The 15,250-nt window shown below is 37.5% G+C and overlaps 1 protein-coding gene across 3 annotated transcripts in view; it reads right to left on the reverse strand.

The window, feature by feature from the left end:
- CELSR3 (cadherin EGF LAG seven-pass G-type receptor 3) overlaps positions 1–15,250 on the reverse strand; it is a 1,979,827-nt gene that overhangs the window by 1,103,084 nt on the left and 861,493 nt on the right. The gene's annotated exons all lie outside the window — the stretch shown is intronic.

The following is a 15,250-nucleotide window of genomic DNA, read 5'->3' on the forward strand; positions in this document are numbered from 1 at the left end:
CTGACAATGCATTCACACCAAAACTTCATATCAGTCATTTCATATTCTGCCTATACAGGGGAAATGTGCCCACCCACTGCCAGAGACTTAGAATGTAGTTAGCCCAGGATTCAAAGGGGCAATGAAGGCGAGAAATGAATCCAAGTCTGTGGCCATCATCCTATTTGCCTCTCCTAACAAAGGGAGGTAAATGTTACTGCAGTGACCCCATGGAAATCATGGAAGGATTTGTATACCATAATCACAGGAAAAGATAACCCAGTCCAATTGAAGCCTGGGTGAAGGGAAGTGTGCACAACCAGTAATCAAGAACCTAACATAGGTATAATCAAAGGCTAGCTTAAGGGCATAAAAAAATAGAACTATGCCCTTTCCCCCCACAGTGCTAAAAAAAGTTAACAGTCTCAAACTATGCCCCGGTGCTTGCACCTAGAAGATCATGAATGGAAACAAGGCTGTAGGTAAGTTGTGTCGAAGGTCATCTGACTGGTGCACAGGAGAGGCAATGGAGCACTAAAACTGGAAGCAGGTTACATAAACCACTTAACATTTAAGTCTGAGCCACCAAATATTCTGGGAAAAACTTCAAAAAGTGCTTCTAAACTGATCTATATCATTATCTGGTCAAGTCAAACCATTCTGTCTTGGAATGTAATCTTGGGTTGAGCCTAAGAGGAAAAGCAAATTAGCTAAATGTACTGCTACATACCAAACTACTCCCCTCTCAAGAAGGGCACAGATTAGTTGTTTTTTGCTACCCAAACGCAAAAGGTCTTAAGTCATGAAGTCTTGACATTTTCAAATAATCTTACTAATAATTAAAATATAGCAAGAACATGGCCATAAACGTTCTTTTCTTTATGTTGTATGCTGAAATGGCTAACTTCTGCTGGTCCAGGAAGAATTCTGAAACCTTCTGATTTATTCATTGATTCCAGGTTGGTGTAGTGATGTCTGGGCGAGAGCTAGACAGCCCACATTCCCAATATGTAAACTCTGCTGTCCACTCACAGTGATGACCACTATCTATGGCAAACCCAGTTACTACAGAACTCAGTGAGCCTGTCTTTCCAGTTGGTTCAAAAGTGCTTCAACACTACACAATATCCTGAGCTAACTACTATTAGGAATATCTAAACACTCAGTCCACTCCTGCTGAAACTGCTCAAGTTTGTTAGAGATAATTTTATAAACTGAGGGTGAAATATCTTTCTAAATTGGAAAGCATGGCAGCATTCACAGACAAAAAAGCAATTCAAGCTAGATACAGAGACAGTCTTGAATGAAGCCCCCTATGTGTGTTAACCCTAACTCTAGATATCACCTTATCAGAAATTCTTTCCCTAATGGTACCACTATTCAAAGTATGTCTGAGGGTGCTGTTAGCATTTTTTTAGTTGTTTGATTGCAAAAGGAAAGTATTTTTTACAAAAAATGGAATGGAGTCCACCGGCAAGTATATACCAACGCAGAATGGTAAAAACAGTCCTTTATTAGAATAAAAACGATTATCAGTATTCACCAACGTAAAATAATAAGCGTTTTCATCTCCAATTATACAATTCAGGAGACTTTATCAAACCAGTGAAAGTATTTTTTCATTTGCAAATGGGTAGTTTCAGCCATTTTTATTCAATTTTAGTTTTTTCTTAGTTTGGAAGAGCAGACGTAATGTGCACTGATACTTGTGCACAATGAAAACACACACACGCATACACACACATATATAATACAGATATTTATAAGCAACATTAAAAGTGAGTGTATGTATATAAACAAAGTTAAACTTGGAATTCAAGGACATATTTGTGATATTAAATGCAACTATTTTATAAATAATTCTGAATTAAAATATGTAATTTTGATACAAATTATAAATTATTCTAAATTTAAACATGACATTTGGAGCAAATTAATTGTTATGTTAGGGTAAATCTATAAAAATCTTCCAGAAGTAAATTGAAAAGGTTCACAATTTAAAATTTGACACAAGTAGGTTTCACTTGGACAACTTACTAAATTAACTAACTTGATTGCTTGCACTCACTGTCTTTTGATATTCAAATCTTTAACCCCTACGAAGTCTTCAAACAAAGGTATCAATAAAAGGCTGGAAGGGTAAAAATGTACTTACCATTGACTGAAATTTGCAAAGGCAGGCAACACAGACCATTATTACTTAAAATATCAGTTGGCGTTCTGAAATCATAGTGTGAGAACTCTGTAGTTTATAAATGCCAAGTATATGGACAGAGAAGATACTCCATGGTTGTTCATGGTTGTATATAGAACCAAATTTGCAAATAAATAATGTATTTTAGAACTTTAGTAAGAAACTGACTCAAAGATAGAGCTGGACATGTTAGTACCAGTCAGACATGTAGTACCCAATTTGTGAAGAAAGAATTTAACCAATTTCCACTTTAACAAGACCAGACCAGAAAACATACATATTTTTTCAACACCTAGAGAGAACCCTTTGAATGTGACATGGGCATAGAGTGACAAGTACTCCTACAAGAAAGTGCGCTTAAAATGGAAATGTGGCATGGATATTCCAGGAGTACAGAAATTCCCTAAGGATGTAGAATTACTAAAGATGAGCACTATAATTGCATTCTAAAACCTGGAGAAAGGCAACTTTGTTAATTTCACTAATGTTATTCTCTGGTCTCACACTATAGCAATAAACACTGGCCACTACAGAACAGTGGCAGGAAGGTGACACAGCTTTAAAACCTATAAAAGCTATAATAACAACATAGCACGGCTTTTAAGACTGTTTTAAGAAGTGCACACTGCTTCTGGCTGCAATCTGTGAGACAGCACTTCATGTCTTACAACTTTCAAAGCTGTAAAACACATTGCACTCCCACATGCACTTTTTCTTCTGTATATCTTGTAGTACACTGGGGCAGCTAAAGCTATGTGCACAACAGAGAAGTGTGCAACAGCACTCAGTGTATTATGACTTTCAAAACTGTAAACCACTTAACATTCCCACATTTATTTCTCTCTAACTGGTAGTACCTGCAGCAGGTAAAGCTCCATGTAATACAAAGAATTATGATTGGTTCTGTCTAATCATAACTAAGGGGTTATATATTCTTGAAACGAATGCCAAAATCACCTCTCAAAATTCACTTATCTCTGCTTTCAGGATTAATTACTTGACTTGCATTTCGGCAATGGTCAGAAGCCTGATCAGATTATCTATATCACGATGATCATGGAAAGCACTATACCACCGTGGCTTACATTTATTGTTTCATTCATTCATTAACCGAGTGAACAGGCTGGTCACATTGGATTTTTTTTCACTACGGTCAGGGTCACATTGGATTTTTTGTCACTATGGTCAGGGTCAATAGACATAATTATGCAGCATAAACAGCAAGCACAATTATAAACTTACTGTTTCACATAGAAATACACATACAAAAAAGTGACAACAAAGATGCTTGAACTCAAATACAATATCAGTTAAAATAATCGGAATCACATTTACAGTTTAATAAACTCACTTATTTACAGTATGCATATAAAGAGTGTATTGTTTTGAAAACAATTTGCAAGATCAGTCAGAAGGACAGAGAGCAACAGACAGCAACATTATATTCCATTTGAATATGACAAAGATTATACAACATATTGATGATGGAAATAAAATGTCTTTACAATAAAGTTTTGCTTTGACACACAGCTCAAGACAAAAGACAAATGGCAAACATCCAGGAAACATGGATGACAGGAAAACATGAAAACCACTGGTGAAAGAAAACTCTTAAAGCTTATATTGTTAATGTGTCTAATGAGGAGCTCTTAGATTTTTTTTAACTATGCTGGACAGAACAACTTATACACAAAAGCACCATGGCATTTTTACTGAATCAATATATGTTTCTGATGTGGACAGAGTAAACCAATCTTTGGGTTCCTTCTTAAATATGCAATTTCTGAAGCAGACCATATTCAGAACAAAATTTCTTATCTTTTGTAAACATTCATTCTTTAAACTATATAATGATGCCTTCACTAATGAATACTGAACCAGTCGTATTAACTCTTCTTAGCTATTTCTTGGAAAAAAAATAATGTTCAGCAATCATTTACAGTTACCGATTAGCCCTCTGTACATAATTTAGTTGACTTAGGAATATAATAAATATGGCACTTTTTCATGCGGCACATGTTTTATTGCTTCTGAAAAGTTACGGGACCCCAAGGAATTTCAGAAAATCAAATCAGGCCATTTCAGTCTACATATTATTAATGACGTTCCAACAAAGATATTATTTTTTAAAACTGATGCTAGATAAGAGATAACCAATTTTCCTCCTTCAGTTATCTCAAATGATTTAAATTGTCCTTGTTTATCTATGCTAAAAATAAAACAAAAAAATCCAAAAGGTGCAGGTCTTTTCTTCTTTGATAAAACTAAATAGAAATTAGTTTTGCTTTGCATATATATTTACAAAGCAATGCAGTACTAAAGGGTTACTTGTACATCTTTTGCATCACAATAACGTAGCATAAGAATCGAACATCCTGTTTCCTAGCTAGTCTCTGCCTGCCTGTTATCTGCACAATGCACATCCATAGGTTAGCTTCACAGCACAAGCAGATGAAGTCCTGACTATGACCTAGACAATCAGGGTACAAGAAGTGGCTTGAATACTAGAGGTGTAACTCAGGATGGACAAGGAATGATGAATAATGACCAGTTTGCAACCAAGTCAGGGAATCTGTGAATCAAACTGCATGTACATGTGTATGCAATGACTGACTGCTGTAATCCATAGCAATGAGTGAGTGTCATTTTTTATTAATGCTATTTACTTTTTGTACTTGTTTGTGTTTCAATACCCTGATTATGAACTTCATGCACAGAAATATGGTGGCACAGCAAATATGCAGTAGTAAAAATTGAGTTATTAATAAAGAGGACTGACAGTATTCTCACAAGCGCTACTCGTTACATAAACATTCCTTTGGTGCTATATAACGTAATTGCTGCATACCATTTTAACATGGTAACTTTTCATGGGTCTATATTATAATCTCGAAGGTTTAAAACTTTGAATTACTAAAAATCAAACTTTAATGATCGAAGTCTTAAACCATCGAAACCAAACAAAAAATACTAAATTAAAAACAAAAAAAACTAAATAGTGTGTAGGCAGGGGGGCAAGCCCCCCTGCACCCCCCCCACCCCCCTACTTAAATATACCAACTCCGAGAACACACTACATTGAAGTAAATGGAAATCTCTCCCTACGGAGATTTTCCATTTAAACGTTCGATGTGGTACACTTTCGGTATTCTCGTGGTGACAATATCTTATTCGATATTGTCAGACTTCAAGATTTTAATATAGACCCACTTTTCTCCATTGACATATTCATATCCCCTCATATTACATTTTTACTTATTCAATTAGCAGAGCACTTGTCAATCTTGACTTGATCCTAGCTGAGAAAACAACTTTGCATCTAGAAACCATCTTACTACTGCTCACAACCATTTGGACTGGTTTTGAATGTACTTTCGAAACCAACATCCTCTGACTTAAGGCATCATGCTATAGCCACTTTTGTCCATAATGTTATGAAAGAGCAGATGCTGTACAATAAAGCATCAGTAAAGCACCAGTAAAGCCAAAGTCTGTCTTACAGACTTCCTCAAAAAGCATTGGCTGTTTACTGAATCTGGTGCATTTTCTTGCACTCAGTAATTGCCTACAGTGATTAAATGATACAAAGCAATGCTGAATGAAAGTTTGTTAAATTTAAGATTATTGTAGCGCATACCTGCTGTACGCTAAACAAACTTGTAATGTGGGTATCCTGAAGCAGATCCATTTCTGGTAGCATATTCCTAATATGGTCTTTGCAAATAGCGGACTCCATTACTATATCATAAAAGCTTAATATCTATACACATCTGTGGCTACATGCCTAATATGTAAGAGTTTGCTACGCAGGCTCCTGAGGTACTGTTCCTATACTGCTTGACATGCTATACTTCTTGCTAGACCCCATTTTCACTTTAGTCTCTAGTAACATGAAGTAAGTGAAAATGAATTGCTAAGTGAGTACTGTTATCTGTCTGTCAAGTCTAGGAAGATTTTTGACATCAGCTCTACATTTAATAGGGTCAAGGAAGGACAGCGGAGGCTTATTAATATTTATGTATGTCCATCAATCAACAACAGTTTTCTCTTTTCAAGATTAGCTGTATTCTGCTGTAGTTACCATAACTTTATCTATTTTTTGATCTGAAATTATTTCCTTGTGCTGAACCTCCCATCTTGTCAGTCATTTCAACCCTATCTTCTCTAGCTAACTGTAGCTAATGTGTTTCCTCGTACATTTTGCACATACACTGTCATCTGTCTATCTATCCATCTATCTATCTATCTATCTATCTATCTATCTATCTATCTATCTATTTATTTGATGAGTGGGGAGATATGGGTTGATCCTAAATGACCCATTTTGACCATAGTTGCAATCGAGATAATAGAGAAACAGAGGAAAAGCGTGGAGAAGTGTTGCATAAAGTGTTAAGAGAACTGTTGCAAAAGGTTTTAGGTCATTGGAATTTAAGCACAACAGAATTTAATCAATCTCTGTAACACTGAAAGAGTCATAACTCGGTATATGAAGTACCGAGCAAGACTATGAGTCTTGAGACTCTTCATAACTGTAGCAAAGACATAAGAAATGAATAGAGGATCCATCATCCAGGCAGCCAAGGGGGTGATCTGTGACCTCACAGGCATCCCAGCAGTAAGGGCATTTTAGATAAGTCCGTAACCCCATTATGGTGGATGATGAGGGCACCTGCACTACTGAAGAGTGTCTTAAACCCTTCTTACATATGAGTGTCCTTGTAAACACATGCTAATGAAGCTACTGATGTCCTTTTATACACATACTAATGCGTCTACTGACTTCCTATTGCACACATACTAATGAAGTCTACTGATGTCCGTTTTACACATGTAATAATGAGGGCTATTGATGTCCTTAGATATTTGTACTAATGAGGGATAATGATGTCCTTTTACACACATATAATGAGGCTACTGATGTCCTTTTAGACATGTACTAGTGAAGGCTACTGACGTCCTTTTACACATGTACTAATGAGGGCTACTGATGTCCTTTTACACATGTACTTATGTGGGCTACTGACATCCTTTTACACATGTACTAATGAGGCTACTGACGTCCTTTTACACATGAACTAATGAAGTCCACTGATGTCCTTTTACACATGTTCTAATGTGGGCTTCTGACGTCCTTTTACACATGAACTAATAAAGTCTACTGATGTCCTTTTACACATGTACTAATGTGGGCTACTGACAGCCTTTTACACATGTACTAATGAGGGCTACTCACGTCCTTTTACACATGCACTAATAAAGTCTACTGATGTCCTTTTACACATGTACTAATGTGGGATACTGATGTCCTTTTACACATGTACTAATGAGGGCTACTAATGTCCTTTTACACATGAACTAATGAGGGATACACATGTCCTTTTACACATGCAGTAATGAGGTATACTGATGTCTTTTTACACATGTACTAATGAAGTCCACTGATGTCCTTTTACACATGTACTAATGAGGGATACTGATGTCCTTTTACACATGTACTAATAAAGTCTACAGATGTCTTTTACACATGTACTAATGAGGGATACGGATGACCTTTTACACGTATTAATGAGGGCTACTGACCTCCTTTTACACATGTACTAATGAGGGCTACAGATGTCTTATAACACATGTACTAATGAGGGCTACTGATGTCCTTTTACACAGGTACTAATGAGGGCTACTGATGTCATTTTATACATGTACTAGTGAGGGATACAGATGTCCTTTTACACATGTACTAATGAGGGATACTGACGTCCGTTTACACATGTACTACTGAAGGCTACTGATGTCATTGTACACATGTACTAATGAGGGACACTGATGTCCTTTTATACATGCACTAATGAGGGATACTGATGTCCTTTTAGACATGTACTAATGAGGCTACTGACATCCTTTAATGCATGTACTAATAAAGTCTACTGATGTCCTTTTACATATGTACAAATGAAGTCTACTGATGTCCTTTTACACATGTACTGATGAGGGATACTAATGTCTTTTAACACATATTCTAATGAGGGATACTGATGTCCTTTTACACACATACTAATGAGGCTACTGACTTCCTTTAACACATGTACTAATGAAGTCTACTGATGTCCATTTACACATGTACTAGTGAGGGCTACAGATGTCCTTTTACACATGTACTAATGATGTCTACTGATGTCCTTTTACACATGTACTAATGAGGGATACTGATGTCCTTTTCACATGTAGCAATGAGGGCTATTGATGTCCTTTTACACATGTACTAACGAGGGACACTGATGTCCTTTTAGACATGTACTAATGAGGGATACTGATGCCCTTTTACACATGTAATAATGAAGTCTACTGATGTCCTTTTACACATGTACATGTACTAATGAGGAATACTGACGTCCTTTTACACATGTACTAATGAAGTTTACTGATGTGCTTTTACACATGTACTAATGAGGGATACTGATGTCCTTTGTCCTTTTACACATGTACTAATGAGGGCTACTGACATCCTTTTACACAAGTACTAATCAAGGCTACTGATGTCCTTTTACACATGTACTAATGAGGGATACTGAGGTCCTTTTATACATGTACTAATGAGGGCTACTGACGTCCTTTTACACATGTACTAATGAAGTCTACTGATGTCCTTTTACACATGTACTAATGAGGATACTGATGTCCTTTTACACATGTACTAATGAGGGCTACTGATGTCCTTTTACACATTTACTAAAGAGGGAATACTGATGTCCTTTTACACATGTACTAGTGAGGGTACTGACATCCTTTTACACATGTACTAATGAAGTCTACTGATGTCCTTTTACACATGTACTAATGAAATCTACTGATGTCCTTTTACACATGTACTAATGAGGGCTACTGATGTCCTTATAAACATGTACTAATGAAGTCTACTGCTGTCCTTTTACACATGTACTAATGAGGGATACTGATGTCCTTTTACACATGTACTAATGGGGGATACTGATGTCCTTTTACACACATACTAATGAGGCTGCTAATGTCCTTCTACACATCTACTAATGAGGACTACTGATGTCCTTTTACACATGTACTAATTTTTTTTATTTTACATTTGTTAACCGGGGGTGTCTGACTGAGCCGAAAAGGCCCTTTTTCAGCAGAGGCCCGGGGAGAAAAGCTCCACAAAGAAAAATTACAGACACATTTAGTTATTTAGACATAATCAGTATACACACAAATTACAAGAGACATGTTTTTACAGTGGTATGCAGCACAAACAGTTACAGCGGAAAGAACAAACAAAAAAATATTAATTTTAAAAATAAAGGTAAGTAATAGATTTGTGGTGTACAGCTGAACTTTGGAATGTAGGTAGAATACATACATAGTACACAGGTACAGTACATACATTGTAGATTAGCCAGTGTATTACCAATTGCTCTAGATTTAGTATGTATATGTTATCCGCTTTCACTAGCCTGGGGAGCAATCATGGCACTGCCAACTTTGATTGAGATGTTGCTTGATGAGGTCTTTAAAGGAGGCTTTGGATGATGTGTTTTGAATGCTAGTAGGGACAGAGTTCCATTTTTTAGCCACCAAACTACTATATAGTGCATCTCCAAAGCTATTGCAGCTGTTGGGGACTTCTAGTAGTAGTTTGCTTGATGATCTAAGAGGCCTTTTGGCTGAGTGATTTTGTACTAGGTTTTTGAGGGCAGGACACTTATTGGGGAGGTAATAGATAGAATGACAGAGGCAGAGCTGATTGTAGGTTAGGAAGTTGGGCAGTTCAAGCCAGTGGAGCTGTCTCAAAGCAGTACAGTGATGAGTTCTATATGAGCAATTTGCAGCAAAGCGGGCAATTCTGTTATAGCAAGCTTCCATTTTGCTTAGTTCAGTTTTGTTGAGATTAGTCAGAATGGGAGATGCATAGAGTAGGGTGGATAGAAGCTGGGAGCAAGCAATGGCTGATCCTGTGTTGTTGGTAATAAATGGTTTGATACGGTAGAGTGACCCCAGTTTGGTATGTACTTTTTTAATAGTTAAGTTCAGATGACTATCAAATTTTAGGTGGGAGTCTAAGGTTATTCCCAATAGCTTAGCCTGTGCCACTGGAGCAATTGGAGTAGCATTTGTGGGGTAGATAGTGAATTGACTGTTAGTGTTTTTGTTAGAACTGGTTATAATCATAAGCTGAGTTTTCTTTGGATTGAGGATAAGTTGGGCTTTGGTAAGGTAGTTTTCAATGTCAGAGAATGCTAGTTGAGTTGTTTGCAGGAGGGTGGGAATGTTTTGTGCAGCACAGATTAAGGTAGTGTTATCTGCATACTGAATTATAGATGCATGCTGTGTGGAGGTGTGGATGTCATTTGTGAAGACTGTGAATAGTAGTGGTCCTAAGATAGAACCCTGTGGGACTCCTATAGTTATGGGCAGCTGAGGAGGGAGAGAATTTTCCCATTTCACAGCTTGGTACCTGTCAGTTAAGTAGCTTTGGAACCAGGTAAGAGTGGAATTAGATAGATGATATTGGTTTAGTTTGTTTAGCAGGATTTGGTGTGAGACTGTGTCAAATGCTTTAGACATATCCAAAAAAAGAGTTGACACTTGCAGGCCTTCATTTTTGAGACGGTTTACTGTGTCTGTGAAGCAGAGGAGAGCTGTAGTGGTACTATAGGTAGGTCTGAAACCATGCTGAGTAGGTGACAGGATGTTGCTGTCTAGGAGATAGTTTAGCATCTGGCTATGGATGCATTTTTCTAGGATTTTGGCCAGAGGGGAGAGTAAAGCAATGGGTCTGTAGTTATTAAGTTCAGTGGAGGTCCCGCCTTTATGTATGGGTGTAACATAGGATATTTTCCAGAGTTTGGGGCACATAGTTTTCAGCAATTGATCTGTTTATGAGAGTGGAGACTGGGATAGCAATAGCATCTGCTGTGAGTTTCAAGAAATAGCTGGGGAGTTGTTTGGCTGCTGTTGATGAGGTTTTTAGTTTGGAGAGCATGCTTTTGATTGAAGTGGTGGAAACTGTTTTGAGGGTAAAGCTAGTATTAGTGTTGTTTGTGTTGGGGGGGATAGTGAGGAAGGAACTGTCCTGTGATACTAAGGATAGAATTGAGTTCACAAAGTGGGAGTTGAATTGTGTTTCGATGGGAACTTTAGTGTCAGGGGTGGTTGGTTTGGGGGTAGCCTTTTGGGTGGATTTTAGTAGCTGGTTTACATTTTTCCAAAATTTTGCGGGTTGTGTTGGTATTTAGTTTGTAATGTTGTGTAGTAGGATTTTTTGTCCAGCCTAATGCATTTTTTTGCACGGTTGCGCAATTCTTGGTACTTAATTAGGCTTTGTGTTTCTTTGTTTTTTTGATAGTAACGCCAGGCAGTGTCTCTAGACTTGAGGATTTGTTTGGTTTCTTTACTGAGCCAGGGGTTTGTAGAGGTTCTAACCTTGATTTTGTGCAATGGAGCGACAGTGTCTAGGTGTTGTAGAAATGTTTTGTTGAAATATGCTACAGCCTGGTCAAGTGGAAGGGTTTTTAGGAGGGTCCAGTCACAGTTACACAGTAAAGTGTTGAGGACCTCAGGAGAGAATTTTTTTGTGTTTCTAGTGGATATATAGTTAGTGGTTTTGCATATGCTTGTTCTACTACGTATAAAGTATATTATGTTGTGGTCACTTAAGGTGTCTGGGAGACTGCCTGTGTGAGGGTACAATGTGGGGTTGCTAGTTAGGACCCAGTCAAGGATGGATTCCCTTTTAGATTTTTTGTCACACCTAGATGGAATTTGGACTAGCTGCTGGTAGCCATGGAGATTTATTAGATTACTTGGTGGTACTGATATACAGGTGAACCAATCTAGGTTGAAGTCCCCCAGAATAAGGGTTTCTTGTGAGTAAGTGGAAGAACACCAGGATAAGAAGTCTTCAAGGCTAGCAGGTGTATTACCAGGTGGAATATAGATCACAATTTTGGCGATGACCTTTTTAGGGTGAAGTTGAAGTTGTGAGGTAAGTATGTCCCAATTATTGGGGGAGGGGAAGGAGTTTGGTAATCGATGGACAGTTAAGTTGGACTTGTAGAGTAAGGCAGTTCCACCTCCTTTACGAAGTGGTCTGTCTTGTCTAATGATAATGAGGGATACTCATGTCCATTTACACATGTACTAATGAGGGCGACTGAGGTACTTTTACACATGTACTAATGAGGGCTACTGATGTCCTTTTACATATGTACTAATGGGGGAAACTGATGTCCTTTTACACATGTACTAATGAAGGCTACTGATGTCCTTTTACACATGTACTAATGAGGGCTACTGATGTCCTTTTACACAAGTACTAATGAGGGATAATGATGTACTTTTACACATGTACTAATGAGGGCTACTGATATCCTTTTATACATATACTAATGAGAGCTACTGATGTCCTTTTACACATGTACTAATGCAGGATAATGATTTCCTTTTACACATGTACTAATAAGGGATACTGATGTCCTTTTACACATGTACTAATGAGGGCTACTGATGTCCTTTTACACATGTACTAATGAGGGCTGCTGTCCTTTTACACATGTACTAATGAGGGATACTGATGTCCTTTTACGCATGTACTATTGAGGGATACTGACGTCCATTTACACATGTACTAATGAGGGTTACTGATATCCTTTTACACATGTAATAATGAGGGATACTGACGTCCTTTTACACATGTACTAATGAAGTCTACTGATGTCCTTTTACACATGTACTAATGAGGGCTACTGATGTCCTTTTACACATGTACTAATGCGGGCTACTGACGCCCTTTTACACATATACAAATGAGGGCTACTGATGTCCTATTACACGTACTAAAGAGGGATACTTATGTCCTTTTACACATGTACTAATGAGGGATACTGATGTCATTTTACACATGTACTAATGAGGGATACTGATGTCCTTTTACACATGTACTAATGAAGTCTACTGATGTCCTTTTACACATGTACTAATGAGGGCTACTGATGTCCTTTTACACATGTACTAATGAGGGCTACTGATGTCCTTTTACACATGTACTAATGAGGGATACTGATGTCCTTTTACACATGTACTAATGAGGGATACTGATGTCCTTTTACACATGTACTAATGAGGGATACTGATGTCCTTTTACACATGTACTAATGAGGGATACTGATGTCCTTTCACACATGTACTAATGAGGGCTACTGATGTCCTTTTACACATGTACTAATGAGGGATACTGATGTCCTTTTACACATGTACTAATGAAGGATACTGATGTCCTTTTACACATGTACTAATCAGGGATACTGATGTCCTTTTACACATGTACTAATGAGGGATACTGATGTCCTTTTACACATGTACTAATGAGGGCTACTGACGTCCTTTTACACATGTACTAATGAGGTTACTGATATCCTTTTACACATGTACTAATGAGTGCTACTCATGTCCTTTTACACATGTACTAATGAGGGCTACAGATGTCCTATAACATGTACTAAAGAGGGCTACTGATTTCCTTTTACATGTGTACTAATGAGGGCTACTGATGTCCTTTTACATATGTACTAATGAGGGATACTGATGTCCTTTTACACATGTACTAATGAGGGCTACTGATGTCCTTTTACACATGTACTAATGAGGGCTACTGATGTCCTTTTACACATGTACTAATGAGGGATACTGATGTCCTTTTACACATGTACTAATGAGGGATACTGATGTCCTTTTACACATGTACTAATGAGGGATACTGATGTCCTTTTACACATGTACTAATGAGGGCTACTGATGTCCTTTTACACATGTACTAATGAGGGCTACTGATGTCCTTTTACACATGTACTAATGAGGGCTACTGATGTCCTTTTACACATGTACTAATGAGGGATACTGATGTCCTTTTACACATGTACTAATGAGGGATACTGATGTCCTTTTACACATGTACTAATGAGGGATACTGATGTCCTTTTACACATGTACTAATGAGGGCTACTGATGTCCTTTTACACATGTACTAATGAGGGATACTGATGTCCTTTTACACATGTACTAATGAGGGCTACTGACGTCCTTTTACACATGTACTAATGAGGGCTACTGATGTCGTTTTACACATTGACTAATGAAAGACACTGATGTCCTTTTACACAGGTACTAATGAGGGCTACTGGTGTCCTTTTACACATGTACTAATGAGGGATACTGATGTCCTTTTACACATGTACTAATGAGGGCTACTGATGTCCTTTTACACATGTACTAATGAGGGATACTGATGTCCTTTTACACATGTACTAATGAGGGATACTTATGTCCTTTCACACATGTAGTAATGAGGGCTACTGAAGTCCTTTTTCACATGTACTAATGAGGGATACTGAGGTCCTTTTACACATGTACTAATGAGGACTACTGATGTCCTTGTACACTTGTACTAATCAGGTCTACTGCTGTCCTTTTACACATGTTCTAATGTGGGCTACTGATGTCCTTTTACACATGTACTAATGAGGGCTACTGATGTCCTTTTACACATGTACTAATGAGGGCTACTGATGTCCTTTTACACATGTACTAATGAGGGATACTGATGTCCTTTTACACATGTACTAATGAGGGCTACTGACGTCCTTTTACATATGTACTAAGGAGGGCTACTGACGTCCTTTTACACATGTACTAATGAAGTCTACTTATGTCCTTTTACAAATTAACTAATCAGGGATACTGATGTCCTTTTACACATGTACTAATTAGGGCTACTGATGTCCTTTTACACATTTACTAATGAGGGATACTGATGTCCTTTTACACATGTACTAATTAGGGCTACTGATGTCCTTTTACACATTTACTAATGAGGGATACTGAAGTCCTTTTACAGATGTACTAATGAAGGCTACTGATGTCCCTTTACACATGTACTAATGAGAGCAACTGATGCCTTTTTACACAAGAACTAATGAGGGATAACGATGTCCTTTTACACATGTACTAATGAGGGCTACTGATATCCTTTTATACATATACTAATGAGAGCTACTGATGTCCTTTTAC

This window comes from Protopterus annectens, chromosome 7.part1 (assembly GCF_019279795.1).
Source record: "Protopterus annectens isolate FY-2018-M chromosome 7.part1, PAN1.0, whole genome shotgun sequence".
NCBI classification, from domain to species: domain Eukaryota; kingdom Metazoa; phylum Chordata; order Ceratodontiformes; family Protopteridae; genus Protopterus; species Protopterus annectens.